Source organism: Crassostrea angulata, chromosome 2, assembly GCF_025612915.1.
Source record: "Crassostrea angulata isolate pt1a10 chromosome 2, ASM2561291v2, whole genome shotgun sequence".
Taxonomy (NCBI): Eukaryota; Metazoa; Mollusca; class Bivalvia; order Ostreida; family Ostreidae; genus Magallana; species Magallana angulata.
The window spans coordinates 79,834,562-79,851,362 of NC_069112.1; the positions used below are offsets into that span (position 1 = coordinate 79,834,562).

Consider the following 16,801-nt stretch of genomic DNA (forward strand, 5'->3'; position numbering starts at 1 on the left):
ATAATCCACTATATTTTAAGTGAAATTAAAAATAATAATGTTCATGTATACCGCATAAAAATAGCAGGAAAATCCCTACCCATCATGCTTTTCCCCAGAGACCACCCCCACCCCCCCTCCCCCTGGATTTTATACGAAACCGTGTTTAGCTACCGAAGCTCGGGTGATAACGTTGAAAAATTGCTCGAGGTATCCCGAGTACTTCCGAATGGAGAAAAGAAAACATTTCCCATTATAAATCTCCGTAAGAAAATTGTTTTCGTTCCTGTGAAATTTTATCAGTTAAAAAGGGTTAATTGTTCAATGAAAATATCTTGGATATATTCCCTTTCATAGATTTCAATTGTATTTCTTTCACAGGTCTGTGCATTTTTATTAAAAATCATCAGAACTCGATGGAAGCAAAAACTCGGGGTAGACTATAGGTAAAGAACTAAATCTAATGCTAAATACATGGTATAAGTGGTGTGTATTCAGTTGTCAAATATATAATCAAACTTTGTACAAAATAAGGAAGTTAGAATTACGAAGGGTGTGTCAGAATATCACATAGGTCCGTATGCTCTGTTTCTAACAGCGACCCTTAGACTTTTAGTCATTGGCCAGGAAAGGGCTCCTTCACACTAGAGAACAAATTCAAGTTGTTTTCTCGCCTGGCTCTGTTAAAATACGCTAATCACCCCTAATTTTGCTTGTCAAGATTTCTTATGATAAGGCTAGCCCCCCCCCCCCCCCACACACACACACACACCACCCACCCTATTTTCAAATTGCTTCCGACGCCCCTGAGAATACTTTTCATCAAGTCTCAAAGGATGTTACTCAAGGATTATATTATGTTAATCTTAGTAAAATGTCTGCTGTTAAAAAAATGGGTTGATGAAAGACCTTTCCTTCCCCTCCCCTTCATGTTACGTGTACGTGACTGTAGCATACTTCAGTAGCTTTGTTTTCACGTGTGGCGATCTATAGGAAACGAAGATCGTGTCAATGTCGGCGCTGGCACGATAAAGATACCCCAAACCCACACCCACAGAGACAGGAGTGACCAGTATCCAGGACTGCATAAAGTCGTAAATACGTTCAGTCTCGTCACGTGGAATGACCTTTGAAGAATAGAAATTATATAAACTATTTATTTACATATATGTAGACAGACCTTTCCCGACCCCCCCCCCCCCCACCTCCCCGAAGTGACGGTAAGCATAGTACTATAGGGGCTTTGTTACACGAGAGGCGGACTAAAGAACGTGAATGTTGTGTCATTGTCGGCGCTGGCACGATAAAGGACCTCCACAGCTCCAAGAGTGACCAGCATCTAGGTCTATAAATGATGGCGTGATTAAATTCCATCATAGTCCGCTTACAAGTATACCTAAGTATCTGCACTTTATCCTACGTAACATGCAGTTAGCCAGTATTTAATGAGCTGTGTACAAATCAATACATGACGCGCTGTCAGGGACGACCAGCAGAGGCACTTTAACTTTTTGTTCACTCTATTCTCGTTTTACTTTTTCAAAAAATTTCTCAGTAATTTAAATTACTTAATGCACCTGGAAACCTAACCCCCCCCCCCCCCCCCGAATCCACCCCACCCCTGCAAACAGTTTACACCCTCCTCTCTTTCAAAAAAAAAAATATAAAAAAAATAAAGTGTTTGACACAAGACAGAAAATATGCATATCTTTTTTTTATTTCCTCACACTTTATGAAAGAGATATCGATGATATTTTTCTTTGAACCCCTTCTCAGTCCCATATATTCAAACAGATTGAATGATTACACACGTTTATTATATCTCCGTACCCTCTTTAACTTTCTATCAATGATCTCTCTTTCTCTACGGTCTAGGGAAAAGAAACTCCTTTTTTGAAATAAAGATTCGTCGCATAGTTTGGAAACTATTTCATGGCATGCGCGGATGTAGACCCGACCCGACCCCCCCCCCCCCCCGGAAAAAAAGGGAAAAAAAAATAATTGCAAATATGTCTCGGAACCCCCCCCCCCCCCCAACAAACTCAATACTATCCTTTGGAACCCCCCCCCCTCCCCCGCAAAAAAAGTTTCATGGTCCTCGCATGCATGGTAATTGTCGCATATGTTTATTGTTTCTTTAATATCTCCATATATTGGTACCATTACAATGGCGGTCAAATTTCAAAGCATTTTGAATATAAAAATTTATGATTTCATTCAATTTTTCGTTTATAATTTGATTTGATTGAAGTGCATATGCCGACTATTCATGACATTTTGTTTAGTGACTTCAGTTCAACATGTGCGATGTTTGTGCTGCTGAAATAAACACGATTTCCGGTGTCAGTCAGAACAAGACAGCGTGCTAAATTGATGAAACTTCTTAAACATTGTAAACAAGTCACAGAGTACATCAGCTTCTGGGTAAGAAGATAAATTAAGAGAATTCTTAAAAATATCAAAACATATTCTGACCAATGTTACTTGGAAATATGTAGACATATATATATATTTATTTATTCACCAATCAAGGGCCCTCAGGGGGCATATACATTAAAAAAAAAAAAATAATAATAATATCATGATTATAACAAATAATGAATGAAATACTGCTCACAATGTCCAGGCAACAATATGCAAAATGTTTCATTAATACAATGAAATATGTGTATGGGATTTACACATCAGTGAATACAACAGCTATACAGAAACAAAGTGGCCTGAAAACAGAGAGTACCAAGGGACGGTGCCTGCACAGTCGATTAGACTGGTCTACTTGTACTCAAAGTGTTCAAGCCAGTATGCTTATACATAATATAACCCCCCCCCCCCCCCAACCAAAGTAAATACACTGCATAATATATCTTTATATATAACTATAACCATTATATTCCATCTTTAAGAATCATTTCACTGAGTTGTACAAGTACTTGTAGATCTTCAGTTGTCATAAGCCAGTAAAATTTTTGGTTATTGTCCATATATTGAAAATTTTTACAAGAGTCATTAGCTAATTTGTACAGAGTATCTCTTAATGCCTTATTATGATCACATGAGAATAAAAAATGTTTTTCATCATCCACTGATTTGACATTACATCTATTACAGTATCTTTCTTGTTGTGGAATGTCTTGATATCGTCCTCTTTCAATATTAAGTCTATGAGCGGAAATGCGAAAACGAGTTAAACTTCTCCTCTGCTCAAAATTTTTAAGTAATCTTAGGTAGTTCTCTTGGCCAAAATTTTGCTTAAAAGTGCTGTAGCAACTTAGTTTTTTGTCAGCGTGTATAGTGAATTTAGAATTCCATTCTTTAATAAAATATTTAAATAGATAGTCTCTAAGTGCTCTTTTGAATTTTTGTTTTGTTACTGACTGTAAATTGTTTGTGCCATCAATGCTGTTAGTTAAAAAATGAATTGAGCCATACCAGGAGGGAGTATTTTGTTGAAACAACTGTTTTGATTCACAATAAGCATTATACAAAAGTGGAAATGATTGACTTTGATTCTCAAGTCTGTACCAATAACTTAACATAGATCTAATGATATCAAAATGTAAGGGAAATCTTCCCAATTCAGATAGAACAGCAAAGTTTGTTGCAGATTTATGTACACCAAGTATCGATTTGCAAAACTTAAGATGCAATTTGTCACAAAGTGTGCTGGAATAAATTTTGTCCATTGTACAACCAGGGTGAATTTTTTTAGCAAATGGATTAAAATACCCCCAAATTTCTGCTCCGTACATTAAAATAGGTTTAATAGTATGATCAAAAATATGAATTGTGGTTTTGATGTCTGGATTCATAGAAATAAAGTCCTTTTTGAGTTTGAAAAATGATTTTAAGGCTTTTTGATAAAGCTGCTTTTGAGCAAAGGAGAATGAGCCTGAGGAACAAAATGACACACCTAAGTATTTGTATTCAGAGACACATTCAAGTTCAACATCAGCAAAGTTAAATTTGGATTTAGAGAGCCTGCCTGCTTTATTGAAAACTATTATCTTGGTTTTGGATGTATTAATATTGAGACACCAATCATTGCAGTATTTTTGCAAGATATTAAGCTTTTGTTGCAAACCATCTGCTGATGAAGATAATAAAATTATATCGTCCGCATACATCAAGCAATTGATTGGATTTGAGTTTAAAAACACAGGATCAGCAGACAAGTGCAAGTATTTCGGGAGATCATTAATGAAAATTTTAAATAAGTTGGGACTAAGATTGTCACCCTGTTTTACACCCATTTTTATTGGGAAAAAGTCTGTGATGTTATGTTCTAGTTTGATACAAGATTTGCTTGATGAATACATACTTTTGATAGTGTTATAAAAGTTTGTTCCTACACCAATTTTGAGGAGTTTAATTTTAATTCCTGTATGAATGACTGTGTCAAAAGCTTTTTGAAAATCAACAAAACAGGCATACACTCTACCATCCTTAGTACTACAATACTTATCAATAATAGTCTTAAGAATATACATATGATCTGACGTTCTTGCTTTTCTTGTAAATCCAATCTGACAGTCATCAATAATGTGATACTTTTCCAAAAATTTATCTAGCCGAATATCCAATATTTTATTAAAGAGCTTCCCAATTGCATTTGTAACAGTAATGCCTCTATAATTATTTGGGTCAGAAATATCATTACTTTTGTGGATAGGTGTAATGTAACCTGAAGACCAAAGTTTGGGATAATATCCGAAAGTAAGACAGCCATTAAATAACTTGTGTAGAGATGGTAATAAAACAGTTTGACCACATTTAATCATGTAGTTAGAGATATTGTCTAAACCAGGAGCTTTCCCACTTTTTAGTTTTGAAATAGCATTTGATATTTCAGCTATCGATATGTGACTGTCAAGTTCAGTGAAACATTTTTCTTTTTCCAGTTCTGTAAGGATATTTTCTAGTTGTATTAAGCGTTGGGTGAACTTGGGTTTTGGTATGTTTAAATTTTGGAAGTGGGAGACCCAAGTTGGTGGGTCAACTGCTTCTGAGACATTATCTCTTTCAATACCTCGTAGCTTGTCAATTAATTTCCAATAAGATCTAGGATTTTCTTCATGTAGTGTTTCCAACTTTTTAAGAATGGATTGCTTGTACTGACGACATTTGTATTTTCTTGACTTTGTATATTCTCTGTATAGTTTATAAAAGTGATTTTTCACGGAGGGGTCTTTAGGATATTTTGAGTAAATCTTTCCATAGTTAAGTAAATTTCTCCTCATGGAAATCAAATCAGAATCAAACCATTTTTGACCTTTTTTCTTTGTCTTGCGAGTAATTTTGCATTTTTTTAAAGATTTGTCAGCTGTATGAATAATAATATTTGATAGTTCGGCTGAAGCGTTATCAATTGACTCATAAGAATGAAGATTTTCCCCTTTTGTAAGATTTTGTAATCTTTTCTGAATGTCCTCAGAATTGAGGGCAGCTGCGAAACGAGCAGACGATTCCTCAGACCATATATATCTAGAGGGTACATGAGATGACTTAACACATTTGTTTTCAGGTTTAAAACAGAACCTAGCTGATAGTGACCATTGTAACAGACAGTGACAGTCAGACAATGTGGGCAAAAAATCAGATACCCCAAAATACAGTATTTGATTCAGAATGTTTTCTGATATCAGAACATAGTCAACTGTGCTACATCCATTAGGTGTAAAACAGGTATAGCTACCAATTGTGTCTCCAAAAGTACGACCATTAAGTATTCTCAGTTGATTTGATACACAAAGATCTAATAAATCTCTGCCTCGGTTATCTAATTTAGAGTCCATATTACGGCGACTGAGAATTTGTTTGTCAACAATGTAATTTGAATGAAGAGGAATGTAGCCATTGTCATCATTTACAATAAAATCTGGTTCTGTAGAGACTCTGGCATTAAAATCGCCACATATTAAAATATTGCCTAAATTTTGGTAATGAGTTATATCTTTTTCAATACAGTCAAGAATGTTATGGTCGATACCTTTGGAGTAAGATGAATTTTCTGGAGGGTCATATACCATGCAAATAAATAAATCTTGATCAAAATTGAAAAATTCTTTTTCTAACTTAATCCACTGAAAGTCAGATTTTGTATTTTTCAAAATCTTAATATGTGGTTTGAATTCAATTCTGCATAGCATTGCTAGACCTCCAAATGTTCTATTGTTATGCTTGGATGCAGATCTACAAACAAAATGACAATAGTAGTTTCCAATCTTATGAATGCATTGGTCATGACCTACATGTGTTTCTGCCAGAAAGATGATATCAAATTTTTCAATTTGTTTGAGAAAAATTGCATCGTTTAACTTGTTATATGACTTGCTCATAAGGCCCCCTACATTCCAGAAGCCATTAGGATTGCTTTAGAAGTCATCTGTGACATGAGTTCCATCTCTTTATACATGACATTTTGTGTTACAGAAGTAGATCTACCATCACACCCACTGTACAGAAATTCCTAGACAGGATCCACGCATCCACTCTGTAAATTCCTGGATCCACCACGCCTCTAGGTTTGAAATGTTCATTATGATGTCGTATTCAACCACCACCCCCCCCCCCCCATCCCCCATTCCCCCGCAAACACATAAAAAATAAGTTTTCTTTGAGCATATACCGATATAAATAACTGAAATATAGATGAGATTAAATGATTAAGAAGACTAAGTTGATGATAAATACATTTAAAATTAATATTCCAATAACTTTTTTATTTTTAAATGATTCATTATATGAGGCCAAACCGTAGGACCAAAACGACTTGGGGTCGAAACTATAGGAAGCCGAAACGACAAGCATCACTGTGACGTACATCGAACAGACGATAGATCAGAGGCAGCAAAATGAAGGATACTTTTACCCATTTAGATCGATACTGGTTCCCCGTGTAAGAAATGAAAGTACAGGTGTGTTCAGATGCTGTTTATATTGTACAATGTGGTCTACCTGTGGAATTATTTATGCCAGCGAACACGGAACGGAAAGTCTCGAATTTTCTCCAAACCAACTTTGTACAAATGACTACGGGTAAGTTTTTATTTGTGTTTTACATAGATACAGTGGATGAGAGGAAGAAAAAGACAAACATGGTCATCAGGCTACATAATTCCTGTTACCTTTGGGCCAGTGTTCTGGTATTAAATCATTCTTGAAGTAAATTAATGTGTACTGGTGTCAGATAAAATTTTTGTTAGGGGCCCCTAAAATTGTAAAAACTGTGGGGAGTTGTTTTACGTCAACAAACAACATATACCGGCACATGTAGATCTCAGTGATTTCAGAGTGACCAATCATCAGACAGAACCACTCTGTCCTGGACCCACTGGTGACCTTGGGTGACACCCAGACCCCTTGATGTAAAATTGGACCCACTGATGTTTAAAAGATAAATAAATGAAAAAAAGGATTCTTCTTTTGAACATTTTGTTCACCGGCCAATGTGATTTTAGATCTCAATAGTCTAAAATATTAGTACAATTCAATCTTTAAGTTGACAGACTAAACGTTTATGAAAATACATGAATCAATGTTGGCTTTCATTATATACGTAGACAGTTTGAAAAAAATAAAAGAAATAATTACTAAATGTCCATTAAAGTGTAAAATAATATGTGAATTATTGTAAACTGGTGGGCTGTATTGCGCAAGGTTGAATTTCTGAATAGATACATGTAAATTAATGTTTCCATTAAAGCATTTAGGCGAGAGAAATTTAATTTTTAGTTTTACGGATTTTTTGGTAAAAAATTTGGGTCGGAGGAGGGAAAATAAAAAAAACTAGAGCAAAGCTCGTTGCAAAGCAACGAGTGGGTCTTCCGTTAATGTCGGAAGTAAAGCTGGAAGTTCCTGTAAGAAGCAGAGCTCTAAAACCAATAACAAGAGTAACTAAAATAAAAAGATGAAAAAATCGAATTATTCCTGGTACGACTTAACAAAATCCGAATGATTTTGAGTACGAATTAACAAAACCTTTCCGATTTCAAGAACGACTTAATTAAAAAAAATCCGAATGTGTTCAAGTACGACTTAACAATTATTTTTGGTACGAGTTAATTTTACTTTGAACATTACACTATTTTTTAAACCAAGGACGCGGAATCAAAATTTCCGGAAAAATCAATTTTTAAACCCCGATATCTCTGTAATGCGTCGTTCGATTTTCAAACGGATTTCAGATTTGAATTCACCATGGCAAGTTCTATAAGACTGTAGTATTGTCTTATTTTGTTCAAAAAAATGAAAATTTCCAAAAAGTGGAACTGCTTCCGGTTTTGAGCAAAATTGATGAAGAAATTTTTAAACCCCCCAGTACATTATAGAATTGATACATCTATCATCAGTAAAAATTTCAAAGCGATATCTTTAAAGTTAACGGAGATTTCTTCCGGACAAAATCACTTTTTTTAAATTTAAAAATGGCCGCCAAATTTGAACGGAAGTGACGTAAATGCTGAATCTTTACCATCTTTGAGGCACGGTAACTTTACAAAAGCTCTGAAAATTTCATTGAAATCGGATGAAAACTTTTTGAGATATAAAGCCGAGAAGGAGTCAGAAAAAAAATAAAAAATAAAATAATAATAAAAAGAAACCGAAGAAAAACAAGAGGGTCTTCCGTTGGAAACGGAAGACCCTAATAAAAAAACTGGGGGCAAACTTTTATTAATCAAAATTACATATTATTTGCTTGAACTTATAATATTAAGTTAAATTTGTCCACTATCCATTGTGTACTTTGTGTTTGTTTCAAGATCATTGGTATTAACCTTACTAAACTTGTTCAGGATGACATATTTTCTTTGCTTTTCATAAAAACTTTTAAGCCAAACCATGCATGGCTGACCTCCATCTTAAATACTCCATGTTATAGAGATGCTTACACTTGATTTTAAAAGCTCCCTTTGTCAAACGTTTTGCAGATTTCAAATAAAATAAAGTAATTTTAAAACCAAGATCGGTCAAACTTGAAAATTCCGGAAAAATTTCCGAAGATACGAATTTTTTTTCATTATTTTTTTTTTTACAAAATCGGAAAAATTGGGTCGGCGGATCCGTAAAACTAAAAATTAAATTTCTCTCGCCTTATGTAGAATATTAGACCTCTATGTGCATGTTATATTTAGGTTGAACTTGAATGGGGACAACATCAATATAAATGTTTATGTAAATACATTCATGAATTAATATTGACCTTTATTACTTACATGTACATGTATCTAAGCTGGAAGTTAATATGATATTGTCACTGAATTATTTATTTAGGATATACCAGTTTGTAATATTTTGTGGTCTCTTTACAGGTTCCTGGTGTAATGGGATGCAGTAAACTAATTGACTAAAGAAAGAATATATGTGGTATAGTAGTCATGTATTGTTACTATTACATGTATTATGTAGCTAAACTCTGTATTTCTAGGTCACCTGAGTCATTCAGGAGACTTATTGCTATCACAAGTTCGTTGTCGTGTGTCATTCATAGACATTATTGTATACATCTCTTAAGTGGGTATGAGGGCAGTAGTCATTGTGTTAGTCCATGGGTAAGAACTGTTGCCCGAGAGCATAGGTCGAGGACATGAATTTCTTACCAAGGAACTGACACTATAACTATTGCCCTCATTCCCATCATTTGGAATGATGACTGATTTGTTAAACAAGGAAAAACATCCTTGTGGTAATGTCAGGGCTGGGATATTGTCTAATTATCTGCCCCTCGGGACTTTCAAATAACCAGGGTAGGGGGGATAGCCAATTATGTGTCATAAGCCAGTTATTGATATCAATGTATAGTATATATCGTTTTGAAAGTTCCCATTATACATATATATTTGATAATAAGTGTGAATTGTGTTTTGATAAAGTTATAGTCTGTTCTCTACCTGGGGTAAAGAAAAACTGCATTTACATGTATTTTGATATGTTTTACAGTGCTACCGTTGTGGCGAGCGCAGCAAGAATTACACATACCTTGCATCATTGTCAAGATAGTGATATTTAGGTATCAACGGACGTCAACGAATTTGATTGAGAGAGAGAGAGAGAGAGAGAGAGAGAGAGAGAGAGAGAGAGAGAGAGAGAGAGAGAGAGAGAGAGGGAGGGTTGGTCTCTGTTTATAGGTGTGTAATTTCCCACTTTCAAATTTAATGGTTTGACTATATGCAGTATCTGCATCAATTTTTTTTTAACTGTTCATTTTTTCCCTTTATTCTTTTTTATTTAGTTCAAAATGTCTTACATGCATGCACAGTTAGCTTAAACTGATTGGATCGATATGACAGTAAAATATGGCTCTTGCTAGTATATATTTATAGAAGCTCTATATAAAAACAAATTATATTTCAGTGAGGCTGGTATCGCAGTCTATACTGATAAAGTTTGTTCACGCATTATGTAAAGATGTTTGATCCACTTCTAAGAGTACATGTTTAATGGAGAAAGTCAGAGATAGTGAGACAAAAAGAGTCAGAGTACATGATGGTCAGGAAAGAGAATTGGAGAAAGGAAGAGAGAAAAAGAAAGTACATATTTTGGAGAGAGAGAGAGAGAGAGAAAAAAAAAAGTACATGTTAAACAGTGAATGTTAGAGAGAGAGAAAGAGAAGGTCAGAGATAGAGAGACAAAGAGAGCAAGAGTACATTTTGCTCAGGAAAGGGAATTAAAGAAAGAAAGAGAGAAAAAGAAAAAAACATTTTGGAGAGAGAGAGAGTACATGAATATTTGCAGTTTTTGAAATGGAATTTGGTATACATGTTTATCATGAAAATATCTAGGTCAAGTTCAATATTGGGTACGATAAAGCCATTTTGGACAGAGTTATGGCCCTTGAACATAGAAAAATTCCCTTTTTTTGTAGTTTCTGTTCATTTTTTTTGTGGATGTTTCCAAGGGAGGGGGGCATTAATTAAATTTAGCATACATGTTTATTATGATAATATCTAGGTCATGTTCGATATTGGGTACAAAAGAGCAATTTTAGACAGAGCAAGGCTCTTGGACATAGAACAATTCCAGTACTAGTTATTTGCAGTTCCCGCTCATTTTTTTCACAGAGGGTAAACCGTTGCCAAAGTAATCAAGGCTTAAGATGGAAAAATAGCAAAACCTACCTACTTTGACGCCATATTAGAAGGTTTTGCCCACTTACGTAAACTATCAAAGACATAAAACAGCCTTTGTCCTATTTTCAATTATTTAATTACATCAGAAAATTGATGGAGAAACCAATACTTTTAAAATGTTACCATTGAAACTGTAACAAAATTTTGAAATCAGTTTTTTGTGATTTTTCAATATGCTGAAATGGGAAACTGTTCAATTTTTACATCCATATCAATGTCCATGCTATATATACTTTCTTATGAAAATTGACATCTGTTGCTATGGCAATAAGGCAAAAAAAAAAGGATTGACTGGAAATCGGAGACTTCACTTTATTAACTCATCTTCACAATATTAGCTTGTCTTTAACATAGCATTTTAGATATGTGAATTGATTTTGCTATGCATCAATCTCGTAAACTTATTAAAAAAGACAATAGGTTTTGAAACTTGAACATATATTAAGAAAATAACAGTATAATAGTTTGAGGTCTCTTTACAGGTTCCTTGTGTATCAATAAAGAGTGGAATGATGGAGCAAAGAAAGAGTTTATGTGGTATAGTATTCATGTAATATCACTATGTTTGTGTACCTATATAGTATTCATGTAATATCACTATGTTTGTGTAGCTATATTTTGTAATTTTAGGTCACCTGAGTCATTCAGGAGACCCATTGCTATCACAAGTTCGTTGTCGTGTGTCATTCATAGACATTATAGTATTCATCTTTTAAATGGGTATGAGGGCAGTAGTCATTGTGTTAGTCCTGGGATAAGATCTGTTGCCCGAAGGCCTAGGTCGAGGACTGCATCAATTTCTTACCAAGGTACTGACAATATAACTATTGCCCTCATCCCCATTTGATGGTTGATCTGTAAACAAGAATAACATATCCTAGTGGTAATGTCAGGGCAGGGATATTTAATTATCTTCTTGGGAGAGATTTAAACAATCAGCCAGGGTAAGGGGGATAGCCGATAATATATCATAGGCCAGTAGTTAATATAAATAACCTCATATTTGGAAAGTTCCCATTTTACATATATTAAAAAAGTAAAAGCAGCAAGTGTACAAGAGTTTAGCTGAGAGAGAGAGAGAGAGAGAGAGAGAGAGAGAGAGAGAGAGAGAGAGAGAGAGAGAGAGAGAGAGAGAGAGAGAGAGAGAGGGAGAGAGAGGGAGAGGAGAGAGAAAGAGAGTTCATATTAGTTAGACAAACAGTTAAAGTCTATTCTCTACCTGGGGTAAAGAAAAAACTGCATTTTACATGTAGTTAAGGTCTTCCGTTTCCAACGGAAGACCTTATAGTTTTCGTACTGTTTCTTATTATTAGGGTCTTCCGTTTTCAACGGAAGACCCTCTTGTTATTCTTCGGTTTCTTTTTATTAGGGTCTTCCGTTTTCAACGGAAGACCCTCTTGTTATTCTTCGGTTTCTTTTTATTATTATTAGGGTCTTCCGTTTTCAACGGAAGACCCTCTTGTTATTCTTCGGTTTCTTTTTATTATTATTATTATTATTCTTTTTCTTTTCTTCTGACTCCTTTTTTGCTTCATAACTCAAAAAGTGTTTAACCGATTTTGATGAAATTTTCAGAGATTTTTGTAAGTTGGCGTCCCTCAAAAATATTAAAGTTTTAAAGAGAACGTCACTCCCGTTTTGACGTGACGTCATTTTTAAAAATTTCAAAAAGTCATTTTGTCCCGGACTTTTCTCAAAAACGCTTTAAGATAGAGGCTTGAAATTTTGAATGGTTATGATTTGATCGATTTACCTCTGTAATAAGACTGGAAATGAAAATCTGTCACTTCCGGTCGAAACCGGAAATGAAACAAAATTTTCGAAAAAATAAATTTTCTGATCAAATCAAAAATGAATATGTGTTTTGTAGAACTTCTTGAGCTAAATCTAACACTGAAAGCCGTATTGAAATCGGACGATGCATTACAGAGATATCGGGGTTTAAAAATTGATTTTTCCGGAAATTTTGATTCCGCGTCCTTGGTTTAAAAAATAGCGTTATGTTCAAAGTAAAATTAACTCGTACCAAAAATAATTGTTAAGTCGTACAGTAACACATTCGGATTTTTTTGTTAAGTCGTTCTTGAAATCGGAAAGGTTTTTGTTAAGTCGTACTTAAAATCATTCGTATTTTGTTAAGTGGTACCAGGAATAATTCGATTTTTTCATCTTTTTATTTAAGTTACTCTTGTTATCGGTTTTAGAGCTCTGCTTCTTACAGGAACTTCTAACTTTACCTCCAACATTAACGGAAGACCCACTCGTTGCTTTGCAACGAGCTTTGCTCTAGTTATTATTCTTTTTCTTTTCTTCTGACTCCTTTTTTGCTTCATAACTCAAAAGGTTTTTTACCGATTTTGATGAAATTTTCAGAGATTTTTGCAAGTTGGCGTCCCTTAAGAATGTTAAAATTTTTAAGAGAACGTCACCTCCGTTTTGACGTGACGTCATTTTTAAAAATTTCAAGAAGACATTTTGTCCCGGATTTTTCTCAAAAACGCTTTAAGATAGAGGCTTGAAATTTTCAATGGTTATGAATTGATCGATTTACCTCTGTAATAAGGCTCGAAATGAAAATCTGTCACTTCCTGTCGAAACTGGAAGTGAAATAAATTTTTCGAAAAAATGAATTTTCTGATCAAATCAAAATTGAATATGTGTTTTATAGAGCTTATCAAGCTGAATCTAAAACTGAAAACCGTTTTAAAATCGGACGATTCATTAAAGAGATATCGGGGTTTAAAAATTGATTTTTCCGGAAATTTTGTTTCCGTGTCCTTGGTTTAAAAAATAGCGTAATGTTCAAAGCAGAATTAACTCGTACCAAAAATTATTGTTAAGTCGTACTTGAACAATTCGGATTTTTTTTGTTAAGTCGTTCTTGAAATCGGAAAGGTGTTTGTTAAGTCGTACGTAAAATCATTCGGATTTTGTTAAGTCGTACCAGGAATAATTCGATTTTTTCATCTTTTTATTTTAGTTACTCTTGTTAATGGTTTAAGAGCTCTGCTTCTTACAGGAACTTCCAGCTTTACTTCCGACATTAACGGAAGACCCACTCGTTGCTTTGCAACGAGCTTTGCTCTAGTTATTATTATACTTTTTCTTTTTTTTTCTGACTCCTTCTCGGCTTTATAACTCAAAAAGTTTCAAACCGATTTTAATGAAACTTTCAGAGATAATGTAAAACTATTATCCCTCAAAGATGGTAAAGTTTTCTTGACAACGTCACTTTCGTTTTGACGTTACGTCATTTTTAAAATTTTCAAAAAGTCATTTTGTCCGCGGCGTTTCTCAAAAACGCTTTAAGATGGAGGCTTGAAATTTTCAATGGTTATGATTTGATCGATTTACCTTTGTAATAAGGCTGAAAATGAAAATCTGTCTCTTCCGGTCGAAACCGGAAGTGAAACAAATTTTTCGAAAAAATGTATTTTCTGATCAAATCAAAAATGAATATGTGTTTTGTAGATCTTATTTAACTGAATCTAACACTGAAAGCCGTTTTTAAATCGGACGATGCATTACAGAGATATCAGGGTTTAGAAATTGATTTTTCCAGAAATTTTGATTCCGCGTCCTTGGTTTAAAAAATAGCGTAATGTTCAAAGTAAAATTAACTCGTACCAAAAATAATTGTAAAGTCGTATTTGAACACATTCGGATTTTTTTTTGTTAAGTCGTTCTTGAAATCGAAAAGGTTTTTGTTAATTCGTACTTAGAATCATTCGGATTTTGTTAGGTCGTACCAGGAATAATTCGATTTTTTCATTTTTTTTTTTATTTTAGTTACTCTTGTTATTGGTTTAAGTGCTTTGCTTCTTACTGGAACTCCCAGCTTTACTTCGGACATTAACGGAAGACCCACTCGTTGCTTTGCAACGAGCTTTGCTCTAGTTATTATACTTTTTCTTTTTTTTCTGACTCCTTTTTTGCTTCATAACTCAAAAAGTTTTCAACCGATTACAATGAAACTTCCAGAGATTTTAGCAAGTTATCGTCCCTCAAAGATGTTTAAGTTTTAAAGACAACGTCACTTCCGTTTTGACGTTACGTCATTTTTAAAATTTTAAAAAAGTCATTTTGTCCGGGACTTTTCTCAAAAACGCTTTAAGATAGAGGCTTGCAATTTTCAATGGTTATGATTTGGTCGATTTACCTCTGTAATGAGGCTATATAATAAAAATCCGTCACTTCCGGTCGAACCCGGAAGCAAATCCAATTTTTCAAAAAATTGAATTTTTTGCTCAAACAAAAAACGTATACGTATTTTGTAGAGCTTTTTAGGCTGAATCTAATGCTGAAAACTGTTTAAAATTCGGAGGATGCATTACAGAGATATCGGGGTTTAAAAATTGATTTTTCCGGAAATTTTGATGCCCCGTTCTTGGTTTCAAAAATAGTGCAAAATTCACACTGAAAGTAATTTCTACTGTAACAATTCGTACTGATCATAAAACTTTATAAAAATCATAAAATTATATGCATATTGTATAGTTTGCAAAGCTAAATACAAAACTTAAATTCGTTTTAAAATCGGATACTGCATAGCAGAGATATCGGGGTTTAAATATTGATTTTTCCGGAAATGTTGATTCCTCGTTATTGGTTTAAAAAATAGTGCAAAATTCACACTTAAAGTAACTCCTGCTGAAAAGATTTCGTACAGGTCATTAAACCGAACTCCTTTTTTATATAGGTAATCAGAGTGTTTATTGAAACAATTTCGTTAATTCCGTCGATAATTACGTTGTTAGTTTTTATTAGTCTTATTAGTTTTAATCGAAATAATTATCGTACGATTCACCATGTCAACTCGCCATGTTTTGACTGCGAACAGCAGCTGATAGCGGTGTGTCAGAAGAATGGCCTGCAAGACGGCGATAGTGGAAATTTCAGCTCAACTAACGTATGACATATTATAAAGGTATGTTTCAATACAGGATATGTCGTATTGACTTTTTCTTTTCAAAGTGTTTGTGCACTTTTCAATCTAATCCGACATTCCTCTGACTCTAACCTCCGCTTTTGACGTGCGTAACAATATAAAAGCGGGCATTTGAGTCAGAGAAATCTCGGGATATTATCTGTCCAATGTATTTTCACGTGTATGTTTTGCACACTACTCTTTTGAATTTCTATTTATAATTATGTATATGTATGTCTTATTTTGTATTGAACAACACACCACACACTGTAAAACAGTGCAATTAAAAGGGGTGGGGGTCCAAAGGCACACAAGAGTAGAATGTTGTAATTAGAGTGCATGTTTGCATGATGATAACTTTACCCTAAATATTTGAATATAGCAGATCTTTACCATATCACCTCCACTTAATCAATGAATTAAAGAACTCGGACAGGCTTGTGCTTAATTAAATAAATATATTTGACATGGTAAATATTCAGTCTAATTAAAATTAGAACTTTTGTCTGGCTCGCCGTTATATATGATTATCGCCTGCGAAAGAGCATGTAAAACAGAGTGCAAGATGAAAAGAACTTTAAGTTCAGATTTTAGGTTAATGTTCCCTGATATCTATAAAACATTCTTCTCAAGATTTGATTATTTCACAGAACCATTTTAATTCTTTGAGATTAGTTTATCTTTTATATATATTGAATTTTATTGATTCATTTGAGGTAAACTTTACATGCAGAACACATCTACATTGTAAACAATTTTTACAGTAAGA

The 16,801-nt window shown here is 34.1% G+C and overlaps 1 protein-coding gene across 1 annotated transcript in view; it reads left to right on the forward strand.

Moving 5' to 3' along the window:
* Positions 1 to 16,801, forward strand: part of LOC128172016 (uncharacterized) — a 184,325-nt gene that overhangs the window by 9,593 nt on the left and 157,931 nt on the right. The window contains exons 2-6 of the mRNA XM_052837785.1: positions 361 to 425; positions 2,265 to 2,403; positions 6,409 to 7,121; positions 9,288 to 9,342; positions 11,588 to 11,642. The gene's annotated coding sequence lies outside the window, so the exon portion shown is untranslated. The remainder of the gene's footprint in view (positions 1 to 360; positions 426 to 2,264; positions 2,404 to 6,408; positions 7,122 to 9,287; positions 9,343 to 11,587; positions 11,643 to 16,801) is intronic.